Raw genomic sequence first — 5,234 nt, forward strand, 5'->3', positions numbered from 1 at the left:
TTATAGTAGTTCACATATATTATACTACTGTAAGAATTTAATTACTATAACTTAAGTAAAAAAGGTCCAGCATGTTAAGTGATTTTCCAATATTGCACATGTAGCATGTAAATTCAAGGCTAGCTATTCCCTAGATATCCTATAAACAAGTTCTTTTAATTTCAAACTTTTAAATTATCAAAAAGTAACATGAAACAAAAAATAACCTGCCTGTTTCTGGTTTTACCTCTTATGTGAATATATTTATAAATCATCATGTACGGAAATGAAAAATATGTAAATTCGTGAGTTAAAGCTTAAATTTTTACAGGTATACAGTACATTTTGATGTTCTTCTCCGAATGAATAAGCCTTAAGTTTTCTGAACTTTATTCTCTGTATCCCTTCTCTGAAATTTGATAACTTGGTCCTTGAAGGAAGTAGATTACATTGTTACACTGAAAACAGGAATCACAGAAATGGGACAAGCTAATGGGTTATTTTATCCAGGCCTTGGCTAAAATACATGATGGGAAAATAATCTCTATTCAGAGTCAGATCAATTTGTCTGAGTCCATTCTGGCTCAGAGATACTTGTAGTGGGTGGCAAGAAATTACTTTACCAAAATATTTTAATAATAAAAATGGGAGGGAAATTCCATCACAGCTTTCAGTATTTACAGATTACATTTCAAACAAAACTGTTTTAGAAAGGCACAGGGCTCCTTGGAGAAATGCTCCAGTCCAAGCCCAGGATGTGGAATGTAAAACATGGACATAAAGCATATTTTTTTCTGTGCTGTCTGTGCCAGAAAGAAAGGAGAACAGTGGAGACACATCAGAACAACACAGGAGCCAGCTTGAGCAACTTGTCTACTAAATCAAGACAATTATGGGAATCAAGTAGGTAGTATGAAAAAGATTCAACTCTCTCAGGGCAACAGGAACAGTGGAGAGGGCATGTGGGGTAAATTTCCCCCAAAGACACTATTAAGTTAAGGTACCTGGTGCTGTCTTTCTCTTGAAGTAATTCTCTTTTCCTGCATAAATCACTCTGAGGTAAATTTTTTCATTCTTAGATAAAGTTTGTTGTCCAGAGTGCTGAACTTATTTTCATTTTTTCATTATTTTTATAATTTCTTTGTTCATTGTGTGTGTGTGTGTGTGTGTGTGTGTGTGTGTGTGTGTGTGTGTGTGTGTGTGTGTGTGTGTGTGCGTGTGCGCACGCGCGCGCTTGCATGCGCATTCCATGGTGCCTGTGTGGCAATCACAGGACAACTTTTGGAACTCAGCACTCTTCTTCAACCATATGGTTCCCAGTCATCAAATTGAGGTTGTCAGACTAGGAAGCAGGTGCCTTTACCAACTGAGCCCTCTCACCAGTCTTATTTCCAGTTTTTAAAATCAACAAAAGACAACTTCTTGAATAACAAATGAGGAATATCTGAGAAACTCTGTAAGAAATAACCACTTATCTATAAAAAAAAATAAAACAATCATTTAAATTTTCTTGAAATTCTCTTTAAAGCAAAAAACAAAATGAGAAACGTTTTCTCAATAAAATGTCAATTTAGTAGACTATTGAAACATCCTGCTGTGCCATCTCCTCACACTTGTTCCATGAGGCTCGTCTTATGAAAATTGTTCAAAGGGCTCTTATTTAGGAAAGGAAGTCCAAGAATATTGGGGCTCTCTTGTGCCCTTAGATCTCAGCCCAGACTTTTCTTTCAACCTAGAAGCAAAGACGGCAGGCTTTAAGACATTTTCAATTGCATCTCAACCATGTGAGGTCTGTCCAGTAGACATAGGTGAAAGGATCAGGTCTTGATCACCTAGCCCTTACTCATGAGGCTGAAGGTTTATTCTAGGTGAAACAGACCAAGAATGCTTTATAATCCTTTCTTGCACTGAAGTTTCAAATTCATAAGGCATAGATTTCATGCCAGGAGTATAAAGTCAAGAAGACAAGGGCTTCGTCCACTCTCTAGTGATAAGGGACTGTCATCCCGTTATGCACTAAGTGAATTGGCTACCTTCAGAGAAAATGCCTATACTGATGCATTTTCAAAATGTTGTTTTCTTTCTCTTTAAATAAAGTTTCATGATATAAACTGAATATGCCCAGAAGCATTCCTGTCCACCACTTTATTCTTTTAAACTTGTATCTTTGACTTTGAGCTAAGTGTGCTTCAAAATCTGTTCATTATCTTTTCTTCTTACATTATGACATTAAACTGAGCACCCTCAAAACTATACCCCTTGACTAAACAGGCTAAGAAATGAAACAACCCTTATTGGAATATATACAGGCTCCACAAATAAAATTCCATGTTTCCTTTGTTCAAGGAAGGCGTCTCTTTGGAAATACCTTTCATGTTGTTCTTGTCTGATTTAGGTAATAAATCTTTCTTCAGTCTTTTGACCATAGCAGTGCTTGTTTTACTATTCATTTAGATACAAATGACTACATTCAGTTGCAGTTCTACCTGAAGGATATCACTGGCTTTGGATCCAATTCTTGTGAAGTAAAAGAGGTTCTGCTCTTTGGAAAAGTCAGATGGAGAGGCAGTACTTAAGGCAGAACAGTTCTTCAGCTGTGCATGAGGAAACTGCTTTCATTCACTGTAAAGAATAGATAATTGCATGGCTAAGAATGTTTACAAAACCAGCAGAGCTCTTGGCATAGTACAGTGAAGACAGGCTTGTCACTCCATGTGCAGGTAGTAATACACAAAACTGCTAAGCATCAAAATGCTAACATAGAGAGCCATGGGATGAGTCAGCCAAAAGAACTTTCCTGTGAGCACAGAACTCTTGAGTCTGGAGAAGGTTGTCTATAAGTATTGAGCTGTACTACTCAGGAGCAAATAGACACAACGTGGAGAACACTTGAAAACAGTTCAATAATCACAGAAAGATCAATCAACTAAGAGCAAATTTTCAATGGCACTAGGCACTTAAGCACAATTTATGAGCAAATATGCTGACATATGCACCGTTTCTAAAAAACCCAGTTTAAACGTGTATCCCTAGCATGGAAGGCTATGCATGTCCAAGGTTTCAGACTAAAAAGAGAAACCCTAAGCAACTCATACCTAGAAGAGAATGTTGAAAAAAAATCTCTGATAACAGCCTCCAAGGTACAAATACATCAAATAATAACAAAAACCTTGGGGCTAGAGAGATGGCTTACTGGTTAAGAGGACTGGCTGCTCTTTCAGAGACCTAGATTTTATTCCCAGCACCCACATGGAGGCTAACAACCATGTCTAACTCCAGTTCCAGGGATTCTGACACCCTCTTCTGACCTCCATGGGCATTGTATGGCATGGGTATATTTACGTACACACAGGTGATACACTTATAAATATAAAATAAAAATAATATTTTTTAAAACAACCAAAAATCTTACTGGCTAAGGGTATTCAAGTACAACAACCAGCTAAAAAGTTTAAAAAGGAAGAAAAAAATCTAAGCAAGGTCACTAAACCTCACACAGTCCCATTTACTAGACATTAGATTTCACAGGATTGTTCTTCCAAGTCATTAAACAAAAAACAAGCAATCAAAAAAGTGTGACATATCTTATTAATGAGGAGGAACAAGCCATGAGTTGCTATAATACAGGACCTAAAATGTCCCATTTACAACACAAATTTAAGATTATAATCAGAAAACATGCGGAAATATCACTGCTTTGAAGTGATTTTGATACTGTAGTTAACAAAGACTTCAAAGCAGCCATTATTAATATATTCACACTAGATTATGTCTAAAGAATTTAAGGAAGGCAGGGTGACAATGTCCCATGAATAGGAAATATCTATAAATAGAGAAATAATTTTTAAGCAAGCAAATTCAAATTTTGTAGTTGAAAATATGATAACCAGAATGAAATATTAACTAAATGAACATAAAAGAAACTTTGAGTTGGCAAATAAATGGCCAACTTGATGACAGATATAGAGTTTATTAAACAAATGAAAGAATAAATAGACACAAAAATGGCTACAGAGAAGTGGGCAGCATACTGATGTTTGTGTAATGGGAAAACCATAAACAAGAGAGACGAGTGTGGGAAAATATGATGAGGAAAAGAAAAATATTAGTTAGAAAATCTACAAAGTTTGATGAGCTAAAATTTTGATAATCATAAGGAGATCCACACCCAGACACACAGGCCAGAGTAAAATTTTTGATGCTGAAAGTAAAATCTCGAAAGCAATATAGTAATAAAATGATTCATATCATACAGAGAAACTTGAAAAGATTAATTAAATAACCACCAGAATAATGGATCCAGTGTTTATAGGTACTGAAATTAAAGTTATTGTCATCCAAATATAAATGTCAATATTATCTTTCAAAACTATATATGGAGTGAGGACATTCACAGGAAGCAAATCTATGAGAATAAATTACTGGAAGATTTGTCTTACAAGAAACATTGAACTGAATTATTGAGGCAGAAAGCTAGTGTTTGAAACCAGAGACTAATGTGGATACATTTAAAATATTTTATTTTAATTTTTATGATTCCCTATACAGGTTGCTGTATAAGTAAGTCTAAAAGACAGAATAAGTAAGTATAAAGTAAGTAAGTATGAAAGACAGAATAAGTAACTATTCTTTGATTCCTAATTTATTTGAGGACTAGCTGCCCCAAATCTTTGTACATGATTTAGTTGCTGCACTTATAATACATAGGAAATAATTTCCTTGGTGATAATGTAACAGATATAATGCAGAAAAATTGTGTTAGATTGAGTTGATATTCTGGAGAAAAAGCTAAGTTATGTATAAAGAGAGTCTCCCAGAAGACCTGGGTTCGAATCCCAGAACTCACATGGCAGCAAACAACTCTCCGTAACTCCAGTTCCAGGTGATCCAATGGCCCCTTCTGACCACCGTGGCCATTGCACGACATAGGTGCACTTATCTACATGCAGGCAATACATGCATACACATAAAATTTTAAAAAATAATAAATAAAATATTTTTTTAAAAAGACGGATTTGATCCCTAGTACTGGTGGGTGGAACTTATCTAAAGTCAGCTATAGTGGTGCTTATCTATAATATCAGCACTGGGGAGACTGAGGCAGGAGAATATTGAGTTCCAAGCCTTGGGTATTTAGTTAGATCCTGCCTCAAGACAAAGAGAGAAAGGATGCAATGAAGGAGGTACAGTGGGAAGGGAGAAGGAAGGAAGGAAGGAAGGAAGGAAGGAAGGAAGGAAGGAAGGAAGGAAGGAAG

The sequence above is a fragment of the Nannospalax galili genome, unplaced genomic scaffold (genome assembly GCF_000622305.1).
Source record: "Nannospalax galili isolate Female #2095 unplaced genomic scaffold, S.galili_v1.0 scaffold115, whole genome shotgun sequence".
NCBI classification, from domain to species: Eukaryota; Metazoa; Chordata; class Mammalia; order Rodentia; family Spalacidae; genus Nannospalax; species Nannospalax galili.